We start from the raw sequence: 15,640 nt of genomic DNA on the forward strand, positions 1-15,640 counted from the left end.
ATTGAGACAATATAAAAGTTTCGGATGATACAAAAGGGTGGCTCAAAAGATGCAGCTACGATTGGAAGCATCGAGGACAAATATAACATCATAGAACCAAAAAGAATCCAATAGACAGACCTCTGAACATCACAAGCCAGATCATGACATATTTGAATTGAGGATCTTTTACAGGTCGTCCATAAAGCATATCAAATACACCAACAAAAAGATAAAACCAAAAAACATGTCAGCAAAACTAAGGAGCATCAATATTTAATAACCAGGGATGTAGAAACCCTGAACATAACAGGAATTTTCTCCCTCTTTTAATTCCATAGACCATGACCCTGTGCCTAAGAGCAGACCCTTCTTCGATAGGCAATCAGCTTGGAGATTCTGAGCACGACAAATGTGTTGAATGGAACAATCTCTTGTGAGCCCCCATAAGAACATTACCCTGTCCATCTAGTGTGAGGACTTCTTATGTGGCACACACCATTTACATGATCAATCACCGATTTGGAATCACCATAGATTGTAATAGCCTATACATCAAAAAACACACAGAAGGCAAGAAGACCCGCAAGAGCTCTAGCCTCAGCCATACTATTAGAGCCTGTTCCTCCGTTCCATGAAATTAGAAATTGAAGCTTCTCGTCCATACAAATGAGAACTCCGCAGCCACATATGTTTTGTTGTTCAGCTCCGTCAAAGAATGCTCTAGGGAACCTGTTGAGGGAACATTCTTTTCCTTTCGTGATGGCTTTCTTCATTTTGGGTTGCCTTTTTGGCACTGAATCATATATAATTATGATGTGTTGCAGAATAGAATTTAGGGGTTCCTTTGAATCTTTGAAGATTTTACAATTCCTCCACTTCCATGCCCACCATAGGACAATAATAATGAGAGAACTCCATGGCTCTCTTTGCCCACTCCACCATTCAAACCAGAAACAAAAACAACGTGAGAAAAACCATAAAGAATTGCCAAATCATACCAGATACAATCCAGTAATTTAATAACTGGGGGATAATAATCTTTGAAAAAATATTTTATGAATTTTTTAGAAATTTTATTAAAAATTTATCAAAATAATTTTATTTATAAATATTTATAACAATGACAAAAAAAAATCATTTTACTAAAACAATTTAATATCAATTAAAAATAAATAAAAAAAATACGAATATTGTTACTATTATTGGTCAATCGAAACCAAAAATTTTAATATCAATTTTTTTAAAGAAAAAACAAAAGATACTATTATATGCCAATCGAAACCAAACATGACGATTCTCCCAGTCGTGTTATGCGATGTAAGATGGACTAAACTGCCCAAAAATTTATCAATTTAACAAGCCTATACTTTCATACTAGTCTTTTCAATATGACAGCTAAATAATCACATTGCTCGTTAAGTTAAAATATACCGTTAAATTCATTAAATTTACAAAATCCACTAAATTCATATATAAGTGTATATTTATTAGCACCATTATACTAATAAATGTGATTGATATACCTAGTAAGCATTAGCTTAATATATGTTATACTATAAATCTAATATACTTAAATTGAGATTTCTGCATATTAATATTGTTAAAATTAAAATTAATATTAATAATAATATTAATATATTATTAATAATAATGATATTATTATATTATAATTAATAATATTATTATTAATATATGAAGATGAAGATGAAAATAAAAATAAATATAAATATTAATATTAACGTTAATATTAATATTGTTAAATAATGTAGTCAGTGGGGCTTTGGATTGACGATGAATGGATGCAGTATTAAGGCACTCTTTTTGATAGGTCACTAGTTCAAATCTTTTACCTACCAAAGAAAATTACTATTAAATAATGTTAATTAAATATTAAATATTGTTAATAAATATAAATATTATTAATTATTTAATAATTGTTAATTGTTTTAATGGAATGGTAACCACATAGCCATTAAAATAACTATTCAATATATGGTAAGCACATAGCCATTGAAATAACATTAATGTTACTTTAAATTCGAAATTTAGAAAACTGTAATATATTTATTAATTTTTTAAAAATATTAATATTTATATAATATCATAATAATTAAATTTTATATAATTTAAAAAATGTACAGTTATAAATTTTACAGAAATAAATCTAATAGTTATATATGTAATTTATATTTAGTTTAACTCTTTTTCCAAAAAATTATCATGACTTTATATTTATTTAAAACTTTTTATTATTATATTCTTATTTTCTAAAAATATTATGAGAAGAGTTTCAACTATTATCATGGTTTTATTTTGTTGATTTAAAAAACTAAAAGAGTTGATAGTGTGAAAAATATTTTAAAAGTTAGATAGAATGTCTGTATGAGATTAACAATATCAGAGAAAAATAAATCATCTTCAACCCTCTTAATGTTTCAAAGGTGACAAAATAATTCATCCATGATGTTTTTGAAATTGAGCAATGCCTAGTATCACTATTTAACTTTCTACTTAATATAATCAAGACAAAAAATATGTTTTTTTATTTTTGAGATTATGTTTGATCATCTCATAATATCTTACTTTTCTTTTACCATCTAACTCTTTATCACCCACATCTCTTCTTAAATTTTGACAAAATAATATTTTTAATATTATCCTTATTATGTAAATGATCTTCTCCTTATTCGATCTCCAGTATATAAATGATATTTTCCTTATTCAATCTCCATTTGAGACAAACATAAGAGGATTGTCTAGAGTTAGAAACAATTTTAGGAAACTTTTTAGATTCCATGTTGTTTAATTTCTTCTTATAGATAACCTACCTAGTGATAGCCATGTTTTTAATAGGGAGAAGGATTTCTTTAATTAGTAGGATAGGATAGGGAGTATTTCCTTTAATCTTGAGATTGAAGTTTATAAATAACTTTTAGATCTTTTATATATTCTTCCATCACTCTCTATAGATAACACCGCCCAAAATCGATCCATATAAAATAATAAGAGTGACAGAAGTCTTAAAGATGAGCTTATTTTTATCCCATATCTAAAGATATATTGATTACAGTTATTTTTAATGTAACACCCTCCTTCCACATCTACCCAAGCAACTCGCCAATCGGGGTAAACATGTGACGAGATGCCCCTATGATATGATTCGACATCCTAAGTCACGTTAAGGAAGTGGAATCGAGGGGAACACACCATACAGACATTGAACATCAACTTCATGACCCTACGGAACCAATCCAACACTTCAGTCAGCTTGCCCTTGGGTCCCGCTGAAATTTTGGACAACTTAAGCCTCAGTTTCTCTCATGCTATAGGAATGACAACATCCTCATAGGCTTGCTTGTGAGCGTCCACAGACTCATTTTTCCAGTTATGTTCGAGCATCCACGGGATTTGAGCCACTTTTATAGGCCCAGAGCCTAGGTCACTGCCCAGGTTGGAATGATAAACTAATATCAGTAAAAGAACAGGGAGAAAATGATGAAAAAGTAATAAGTTAAAGAAGACCTTGACCAGATCGCTACTAGTAATGACAAGAATTTTGTCAAACAGATCATCAACATGTAACCAACATTTGTAAACAATAGAATTAAGTGTAGGGATCTCATACTTATCTAAGAATCACTATGAACCCTTTTTCCCTCATGTCATTTACTCTATTATCATCTATTAGGTCATAGACACATTATCCATTCATTTACAAGTAAAAACGTGATGAGAGCCATACATGGTTGTTGTCACAAAACACATGCATAACCAGCATAATAACAACAAAAATACTCTTGAAAGTACAACCATATAGACCACATATAATCCATAAAAATGCTCATGGAAATACAAGGAGAAATAACCTTTCATTAATGATGCAAAATCCAACGAGATGGGACTTCCACATTCCACCCAACTGTAGAATGGCTGAGAAAATTCTCTCTTCATCCCTTCACCCCCATGCCATATTCCAAGCATGAATGTGGGATCTCATAGAACACATCAATCAAAACTCATTCAGGGCTTCCAGAGGCCATCCACCTCAACCCATCAAACAATGATTCCATCTCATGGTCGAACATCACAAAGCGATCATCAGATTGGTCTCCATCAAAGCCTTCTAGAGCTTCCAAATTATTTGTCCAACCAAGGCTTCCAGGACTAGTAACTTAACCCACATCTTATACAAGGCTTCCAGAGCATTTGTCCAACCAGGGCTTCCAGGACTAGTAACTTGACCCACTAAGGGATTCCAAATCATTTGTCCAACCAAGGCTTCCAGGACTAGTAACTCAACCCAAGTTGTTACAGGGCCTCCAGAGTGTTTTCCCAACTAGGGTTTCTAGGACTATTAACTCAATCCAAGCTAAGGAAACATGAGAATAAGCCAAAACAAACAATGACTAGTAACTCAACCCAAGCTAAGGAAACATGAGAACCAACCAAAACAAATGATGAAAGTAAACCCACAATCGCCATGGCTATCCAGGAAATGGCAAGGCTTGGAAATCCACTGCCAATCCCATCCATCCTCCATGCCCATGACATATCGTAACCAGGAAAGCACATGCATGTGCCATGCATACCAAAACTAGTGTAGAATTCATACATGCAACTTGGTACTTGCAAGAAAATCTTATGTAGCTTACGATATTTAAAATTATAACCACATATACAGATACACAAATTCTTCAACCAAAAAATAACCATAATTTCTACGGAGCTTTATAAATCCAACTCAAACTAATATTACACATATGCACATTTGCTAAACCAATAAATAAAAGGATACAATGCTTGCATCCGCAACAAGGGAATCTAGAGGCTCACACCTCTACCCTCAAAGTAATGCTAGGATTCACCTCCTTCCTAGAAAGTCCATAATCCACTACAAATTCAAATCTGCATCCAATGTCTAGCACTATAATCCCGTGCCAGTTTTTCTCTCAGTGAACATTTGTCGGCTCATTGTTTTAAGGCGCACTCCCAATGTGTATCTAATTCCATCTGGAAATGCTAATGACCAAAACAACTCCATCCCCGACATTCCCTTCTCTATTATGCAGTCCCTTGGGCAATCTAGCCAACCCTTCCGTGCAATCACTCACCTTCAAAGTTATGATGGCACCCCCATCTCAGGTAGTCCATCCCTTGGCAAGTCTTCCTTGCATTAGAAGATATAAAAACCAAGTCATATCCCTCCCTTAAAACAATCATACCGGTCATAACATGCTCATGGAAATAAATGGACACTATTAGGTACCAATGTCCCATAATGGCCCTACTCCTCAAGTTCTTTACCAACACACTGGTGCCTGTTCTGATTTCTTTTGTTGCTACTGCCAATTCTTGCAGTTGATTTCAACCACTCAACTCGACATGTTCATGCTTCCTATACCAAGCACATAAATTCAATTAGATTTAAAAATAAATTGAAATAACTTCAAATCATACCTCATTGGTAGCTCATCAGCAAGGTACACTCTCAATCTTGTTTGCTTCCTTTGTCTTTATTCTGTATGCACTCTGTATCAGTTGTCACACCCAAGAAACACCCACTGCCTTTTCCTCAACTGTGTGCACACATACATAGTGTACATCCCATGCATACAACCACACATGACATACCAGACCATGCAATACATGCACCTACACTTGACATAAAACACATACACCTACACCCAATGTATAACACAACACAATACATACTCCTACATCTGGTGTATGACACCACACAACACATATACATACACAATGTACATTTGAAGACATACATCCGCACACAATGTGCGACACCACAAAATGCATACACATACACTCGATATACAACACAACTCATACATCTATACCCGATGTACAATGCCACACAATACAAGTAACTACAACTGGCGTACAACACAAGAAAATACATGTACTACACAGAGTACAACACAATGAGTACACATGTCACAACACCACAACTACACAATGCACATACATAGTATCACATGTACACAACACAACATGTACAACATGCACACAATACCACACGTACACCAGTACCATATGTACCACATGTGCACAGTACCACTTGTACATTGCAACCACATGCACAACGTGTACACATCACCATAGGTACATTGAACCACCTGTACAACGTGCACACAATACCACATACATGACATTTACACGGAACTGCATGTACACAACACCACATGCACAATATGTACACATCAATGCCTACACACAGCGCCACTTGTACAACATGTACACAAAACCATATGCTCCCAACACCACTTGTACAATCATGCACTCAACACCATATCTACATAGAACCACATGTACAACATGCACGGAACTCCATATGTATATATCACTGCATATCCAACATGTACATAGCATCATCTGTACACAACATTGCATATCCAACATCCGCAGAGCACCCTATGCACACAGCACTACATATCCATCATGCGCACAGTACAATATCTACGCAACATCACATATCTAACATTCACACAACACTATCTATACCACCTTGTACATAATCATTGCATAAACAACATATACACACACTATATATGCACAACACCACATGCACACAACATCACAGATGCAACATGTACAACATATACAACATATGCACAACAGTAATACCACAAATCAAAAACCACACTATCTCTACCAAGAAACCTTGCTTCAAGTATCTGACCCATGGTTGTCCCAGCATGCTGCAGACCACATTGATTTCATTTTGTTGATGTATCCTTCAGTCTTACATATCATAACATGAACATATGCATAATGAAAGCATATAATATCCATTCATATCCACATGATATTGACCTCATATATTTTCCATGACTACTCTTCTCAATTGATTCCTTGTAAGACCATGAACCTCTTCATGCCATTGTTCTGCATAAGAATAATTCACTAGCAAGCATGATCCTTGACAACCCTGTCAGATAGTGACATAGATACATGGATACATAGATACATATACATAAATATTAGCATAAATAAGCATGATCCTGTCATATAATGATATGCATATATATACATTAACATAAAATAATAATGACCCAGTCAGTCAACGACATACATACGTGCATATATACATATAAACATAAGCATTAAATCACCATGATACATGATGACCGTGTCAGACATGGCATAAAAACATACATACATGTATACATATATAAACATTAGCATCATCATGATCATAACATAATTACTAGATAACATAATGTTTAGGTTAAGAGAACTTCCTTATTTGTGCACAACATGCAGAACATTGAGAACCATAGTTCCCAACTTATTCAAGGCATCTAACACCTTATATCCATTTAAATAACCTTTTTTGGTTACCTTTCTCATGTATGTACTACCACCATCCATTTACCACAATGGACCTAGCGATTCCAGCCGACTGTCATTGTCGTACCTTCCGCAACACTTACTCATGCACTAAGCTTCATCTGTGTCTTATATTACCTTTCAGGTACCACACATCTCTCCCTGAGCTCCATTGACTATCCTCTTCCCCAACCAAGTCCCAAGACTCAAAACATAGAAGCAAAGACAAGAAAAAAACAAGAAGAAGACCATGAAAATTAGTAACAACACGACTCCGCAAACAAAGTGGGATGGCCATACACTATAAATAAACAAAGCTGCTAATAAATCACATCAAATCATGAGAGACCAAAAGCATAAGACTGACAACAAACACCATGAATCAATCCCCATGGTTCCCAGTGCTTCCAAGGAAATCTCAACTTGATCCTTCTTCAAGATTGCATGGAAGACTCTTTGCCATGCAATCTCCTGCATCATACTCTGATAAACACATAATTGTCAGTGCATAATCAAATATAACAATACACTAGTTACCTTACCTTGTTGTTTCAAGCACTTTTCTTGCAACTAAACACATCCACGACATCTCTCAAGGTACTCCAATTCCCCTAACAAATCCACCTGTAACTAGAGACTTGCTAATATACTTGTCAAGTACATGTTCATGACTATAGCACATATCCACATAATGTTAGACAAAAGAAAGGTTAAGAAGACTTCCTATATGCAATTCACTCATTTGTTTGGAATTACAGTTTCCAAACATAGACAAAGGAATTCTTGTCCAATTCCTTTATTTTACCCTTTTGTACCTTGTTGCAATCAAGGCCTACTATGTACTGCCACATCACCTAACTATTAGTTATATAAACATATCAACTATTACCTTCTCATACTAATACCAAGCATGTTTCCTACAATGTTTACACATGTCAACCACATGTTCCAAATATCAAGACAATCATATCTATCAATTTGAAATAAATCTTTACCAAGGCTAAAAATCATGCCATAATCCATAGTCAACTCAACATAATGCTACAACTATCACCTACTACAACTGTCTCAACACATATGTGTTAGTACAATCATCTTGAAACAAGATTATTTGAACACATACTCATATTATGCAATTCATCAAACATTCAACCAACTTGCAAACATACCATGTTAAATAAATCAACTAGATGACGTAATAGACACCAAACACTCCAACACCAAATATATGACATAATCAAACAATCATGCACCAAATATACCACATAAGCAAACTCATACCTTAATGTATCTCAGGGGAGGTTATCTTGTGTGAACGATTAATCTAGTTAGGATGATATAACTTCACAACATATCAACTCAAACATAAATAAGATCATGATATCCATAATAGTCGCTATCTAACATGTTCACATCATAAGCTCATAAACATTTTTCATTCATGCATAACAGTCACATATGTATGATCAGTCTAGATTAGTACAACACAATGTCACAATAAGTTGACTCATACCTGAATGTCGTAACCATAACCATCTACATAGGTCAATCTAGGTTAACACAATAAATATAACATCAATATATTAATGTAATAACCCTAATCACCAAGTTACTAGCATATAACAAGTTAACATATAACATACTCATCAACAACTATAACCTAATTATCAAGCTAACTATCACAAAACATCAATAGCAATGCATACAACCACATGTTATCATCATTATTGAGTATTTCACATGTGTGCTTATGACTATACTAATCAACTATCATTTGTCATGTATGTAACCATAACATCAAAAGACATGTACATAATCCTAATCCATATAACAATCCTCAACTTACCTACCTGCATTCCCAACATGCAAAACTGTATGATGATCTGCTCTTATCCCAAAGTCTAATGTTGCAACCTCATTATGAGGATCTGCATCTACTACTCTATCTCAGCCAACACATTAGCATCAGAACAAAAAATAGAATCACCATGACCTAAATTGCATACAATGACTTCACAAGGAATGTTTGATACATTTCATGCATAGCTATATCGAAGACCATGCATGCATAACAAATTCATATAGACATATAACACAGGAGTACGAAACAATATACATATCATTCTAGCTAGGATCCAGTCATCAATGCATGAACATATCAAGTACACAAACCATGACCTCATGCATGACAACAACAACCAAATCACGTGCACTTGAGAATATGTGAACACTGATGTGCATAACAAATGTACATACCACCATACACTCATGACGATGTACTCCATGACAACACCTTCAACCTTCACATGGCGACATCACTACAACCATGATCAACACCATGCAAATGCAACAATCACATGAACTAAAAGCACAAGAAACACACATGCAATCGACATGAATGCATAACCAACACACTGCCCATCTAGTCTGAGGGGTGAACCATGCTCTTATACCACTCTGTAACACCCTCCTACCACATCTACCCAAGAAACTCACCAACTAGGGTAAACATGCGATGAGAGCCCACTATGATATAATTTGACCTCCCAAGTCATGTTAAGGAAGTGGAACCGACAAAAACACACCATACAGACATTCAACATCAGCTTTGGGACCCTAAAGAACCAATCCAGCACTTCAGTCAACTTGCCCTTAGGTCCCACTGAAATTTTGGACAACTTAAGCCTTAGTCGCTCTCATGCTATAGGAATGACAGTGTCCAGAAACCCAGAGTCACTCTCACGGGCTTTCCTATCAGTGTTCCAACACTCATTTTGTCAGTTCTATGCCAACGTCCCCAATATTTGAGCCACTTTTTTAGGCCTAGTGCTTAGGTCGCTACTGAGATTGGACTGGTAACTTAAGATCAGTAAAAGAGAATAGAAACAATGACGAAAAATAAATAAGTTAAACAAGACCTTAACCAGACCCCTACTAGCCATGACAAGAATTTCGTCAAACACATCATCAACATGTAACCTACAGGTGTAAACAACAGAATTAAGTGTAGGGATCTAATACCTATCTGAGAATCATTATGAACCATTTTTCCCTCAAGTCATTTACTGCATTATCATCTATTAGATCATACATACATTATCCATTCATTTACAAGTAAAAACTCGATGAGAGCTTGTTGATGGTGTTGGACCCACCAACATGTCAAGAGATCTCCCTGGTAAGAAGTCCCAACTAGACCTCAAACCATTTGGAGTAGGAGTCCTAGCAGTGGGTAGTAAAGTGATGCCTTGACTGTGGTACTGAACAGAGGTAAGTGTGATAACTTTGTCGGAAGCAAGAGTGTGAACTTGTAGCGAGTCAAGTGAGATGCACGGGGGTTCTAACTCATGGAGGGGGGAAAGGAAGTGTGTCCCTTAAAATCCGGTAATAGTATGCAACGTAAAAGGAACACATGAGCAGAATGACATGTATCAAAAGCTAGAAAGAGGAATAGTCCACAAACCAAAGTGGCGGGTTAAACCAACAACACATCTGCACCAAGATTCATACAATTTCATATAAAATAGTTCATACACAAATGTGTAAGTTAAATAACATACATTTCTAAAGCAACCAGAATAGTCCAACTACAATAACAACATATGCATGAAACCGTGTTGGCTCTGTTATATATTATTAAGTGAAATTTTCATCAATACATACACCATTGACAACCACTAGCCCCAAATAGTGGAACATTACAGTCAACACTGCCTGCTCCTCCAAAGAGATGTACTTTCTCTATGTTGTGGAGAAGCCAAGGCTCATCAAAATACTCTCCAAGCCTTCTATAAGTAATGCCTAGTCAAAATCTTAGCTCCCAAAATCCTATACTATGAGTTATGAGGTTCTATATATAGAAAAAGGTGGGGTGACCATTGAGATTCCCCTTTGACTCTTCGACTACCCTCACGACTCTTCACTTTACATAGTGACTGTTCACATTCCACTAGTGACACTTGGAATTTCACTTACAACATATTTACAATAATATAATTTCCACATATACCCATGTCTGACAAAATAAGGTTGAGTTAGCTTAACAAGACAAACAACATCACTCAGGGTCTTGGGAAAAGACAAACTCAGTAACCTCCTTGTGGTGGTCTTTGGTGATGAACTGATACCAAGCTTGGTACTACACTATTGTGTCCCTATACTATTTAGTGATTTCTTTATCGAAGCAGACTCTTGCCACCATAACTTTTGGGTATATAGTTTTGAATCCTCTGTCTATCTCATCTTGAAGCATGCAACACACTGTCCTAAGTGTGGGTAGATTAACGACGTACTTTCACATGTTCTTTGTGCTCAGTTGCAAGTCATCACTTGTGGCTTTGCGCATCAACTACTCTATGTACCTATTGACCTCCAGCATGACTTGGTTTTTCCTCATGGCTTAAGTAAGGGTTTTGATTGAAGGAATCATGTGTGTCCTCACTACGACATCCAAACTCTTGAACAACCATGTATAGGAAGCCTCAATGCTGGTGATGAGTGGAGGGAGCTGCTCATAGTTCTAGATCAACATATGAATCTGTGATTTGTCTAGCTTTGCCTATGTAATAACCCCAGATCTATGTAAATTTGGAAATTACTGTGGTAAAAGATTAAACAGTTGTTGTTATGTTTAAACAAAGCTGTGACAAACTAATTCTGATTTAATAATTTAATTTAAGTATTTTGTTTGGAAATTGCTGGCAGCCTCTAAGAGGTGAGTTTTAAAACAAATGATCAGTTGTGATAACTGATGGAACTACCCTCTAAAAGAGGGAAAAGCCCTGACTGAGGGATTCTGTGCTGTGGGGACAGACAGAGAGAAGGAAAAACTGATCTTGCTCCAAGAAAGAAAGGAGAAGTGGGAGGTTAAGTCTGGTGAGGACCAGATAACCTGGCACAGGAGTGCACTGTACCTGTTGAGGGCTGGAGGCCTGCAGGTTTGCTCGGGGGGAGAACACCGTCTGAGGGTGGATCTCGTGGCTGGGAGGAGAGCAGAATATAAGTTCAGGTGACTTTTGTTTGAACAGAATCATTCCTGACAGAGACATTCAGGTACGATTCCACAAACTTGTAGTCCCTGATATGAAAAGCAGTATGTGTAGAAATTACAGTAAAGGAACTAGGAAAATTGTTTGATTCCTAAGTACTGTTAGCAAAGATAGTTTAAGGGTATTTGGAAAAACTAGAAGAAAAGTGTCTGTAACGAATTTAGTTCAAGTTAGTGTTAGAGGGAAATAATATTGTAGAGACATAGCATCAAGTTATTACAGGTTGGAAAAGCCCTGTTGCAAGACTGGCTACGGGTAGCAGTCTCAATCCGAATACGGATAATATGTGGTCATTTAAAAGATTCTGTTGATATCAATAGTTAAACAGTAGTGACCATAACTGATAAAGATAATGATTTCTGGTAACTGAGAAGGATAACCAGTAAGAACCCTAGTCTCACTTTAACCATATACCGAAAACCTTGAGTCGAGAACTTTGGACGGAAAGAATAACCCTACAGTGTAACGGATTGGTACCGAGTCTCAGTACTCGTGGCACAAAACGGTAACCAAATCTGTGTTATAGCACTGGTCGGGGTATGGAATAGATAGTTTCGTATTGTGGAATACCGAGAAGAGTATTAACAGAGAAAACGAGTTATTAAGATTCAGTGTGTAGTAATAGTGAAATATGCGCACGGAATTAACTGTACAAATGTTAATGCATATAAACAAAAGGGACACCTTTCTTATCTATTCTGAGCCGGAATTAAACCGTCGATAATGAGTGATATTCACATAAGAACTCAAGAAACATTGGTGCATTGCGAGTAAATGAGAATGTAGATACATGGAACATTAAATCTTGCATGCGAACAACATACACAGATATATGTATTATATGAAATACGGTGTGAGAGGATAAAGCTTATCTAACCTACATCAACCATTATCCAAGGTTATACCCAAACGACTGTGGATCAACAGTTCCCATAAACAGAACAGAGTAATTAAAAGAATAACCTCGTAACTTGATAACATCATGACTAAAACTGTCGAGGGTATATATATATATATATATTTAAAGAACTATACAGTATATTTAACCCAAGATTCTGCATATGGACAAGAACTTTCATAGATGGAAATCGAACCAAAACATTAATACGGTTGCCGAAGGCTTCAGAAGTCTCATAACCTCGGCAAAAATAGATTAACAATAAATAACACAATACATGGTACGCAGAAAGACTCAGTATATAAACATGTAATTAAAAACCCAAATCTGCGCGTGAAGGCCAGATAGGGAAGCATGCATTTACAGCATCAGTCATTCAAGTCCGCCGCTAAGCGGCTCAATATTTACAGAGCATAGAAGAAACTTGACGGGTGAATAAACCCAGAAAACCATGGTGGCAACACTATTATAACCAGACAGTATTTTTCAAACCCTAGCTAATTAACGAGCAAACTGAAAGGGCTCTTCGCCGAAAACATAGGTAGCAAATGAGCAGACCTCATTGGAAACAAAGACCTGCATAAGAATACCCAGGGCTTGCTTAAAACTGCATACAAGACTACAATAAAGATGCTTATGCCGGCTAGCAAGAGCTCATACCTGGTAGTTGCCGAGATCCGTTGCAGAACCTCTCTCCATGGGCGTCTACCGTTGCATAGTCGTGTTGACTGTGTTAAACTCGACAAGGAAAACCAGAAAACGTTAAACAATAATACAGTGAAGGTAAGTCTTAAATCAATACCAAACCTGGAAGTGTTATTTATTTACCTGCAGGGTTCAATGTAAGCTGGACGCAAACTCTGGAGAATAGCAGGTCGCAGCATCGAGTCTTGGTAGCGAGCTCGAGGAGGAACATCACGCCGAACACAAAGACCGGTCATCAAATGAATAAACATTGGAGAGGAACACTTAAATATCACCGATAAACCCTGATCGATCTCCAGCCATCCGATCTCCGGATTAGATCCAAGCCGTTGAATTATGGCGGGGACGGCTGGTGGTAAAAACGAAATTGGTAACACCGAGGTGTCACATGGCTGGAGAACCCAGACCATGCCACCTGCCCCGGGAGGACAACCATAGTAAAAGCATTTGTGACCTGTCAACTGAGTGGTACCGTGGCAGAGCCATAGAAACCCACGCTCATTAATACCATGTAGATGAAACGATTTTGGGTGGTTGTGTCATACGACCAAAGCATAAAGGTTAACCAAAGCAATGTTAAGTAAATCGATTAGGTGGATGTACAGTCATAACCAAACATAAAGTTCATCAAATGTTTAAAGCATGAACTATGGAAACCGGGTACTATTGCTAATGTATGCCGAATGATTCCATTAAACTTGTTTCAACGCTAACGTATGCCAATTACATAGTGTAATGATGACCCAGATTCTTGTGGTAAAGAAATGTGTAAGTACATTGATGTTAAAATGTCATATTATGGGTTGAGTAAAGAAATTATTACATATGCGTGATTATTGTTTTTTAAAAAAAAAATTTGTGTAGAAGAGAGGTGTGACAGCCTACAGCTTCATAATCTTGTGCAAGTAAAGTGGGGCCCCCTTGTACTTCATTGTTCATCCTGGTACATGAAAAATAGTAGCTTGGATGTCTTTGAGAGTTTGGGCTATCTAATTAATACATATACACATATACATAACATTCTCTCACATGTTTTAAATATATATATTTTTAAATTTAAATTGTTAATGTAATATGTATTGCATTGATTATATATATGAATAGAGAGATAAATAAGTTGGATAAAAGGAATTATTGTAAGCTTAAAAAAATTATATACTTATCAATTAAATTTAAATATAAAATAAATGGTTGCAAATATGAATCATTGTTTTAATTTATATGATCAAATGGATCTCAATTTATAACTCAGTATAAATTTATTAATTTAATTTATAAGTTTTTATATGTTTATCAATTATATGTTGTTAAATTTCATAATTACTAAAGTTATTTTAATGTAATATATACATTATATTTTTTCCTAAAAATTATTTGTAATTTTATTAATAAAAAACAAAATTGAAATATAATAAATTGAATTGAATCGATTTATTATTATTTTTTAAACTTTTTAAATTAGGTTCTTATTATGTTTTATTATTATTATTACTTTTGATTTAATTATTTATTTTATAGAATCTACAACATCTCTCTTATATCAATTCCACATTTAAAAATTTATACTCATTTAGAAATATGACACAATCACACTCACATGTAAAGAATATCATAATAATAATAAAATATTATATACACATAGCCATAAATATATATTTAAATG

At 35.4% G+C, this 15,640-nt stretch overlaps 1 long non-coding RNA gene across 1 annotated transcript; it reads right to left on the reverse strand.

Annotated features, from left to right (window-relative positions):
• Positions 1-13,500: 13,500 nt before the first annotated feature.
• On the reverse strand, positions 13,501-14,236 carry LOC149253311 (uncharacterized). The gene is made up of 3 exons (XR_016266190.1): positions 14,101-14,236; positions 13,933-14,000; positions 13,501-13,848 (listed from the first exon to the last, which is right to left on the reverse strand). It is a non-coding gene; the product is annotated as an uncharacterized LOC149253311 (long non-coding RNA).
• Between the last annotated feature and the right edge of the window lie 1,404 nt (positions 14,237-15,640).

The sequence above is a fragment of the Pinus tabuliformis genome, chromosome 7 (genome assembly GCF_031772625.1).
Source record: "Pinus tabuliformis cultivar Carrire ecotype Pingquan chromosome 7, CPIR1, whole genome shotgun sequence".
NCBI lineage: Eukaryota > Viridiplantae > Streptophyta > Pinopsida > Pinales > Pinaceae > Pinus > Pinus tabuliformis.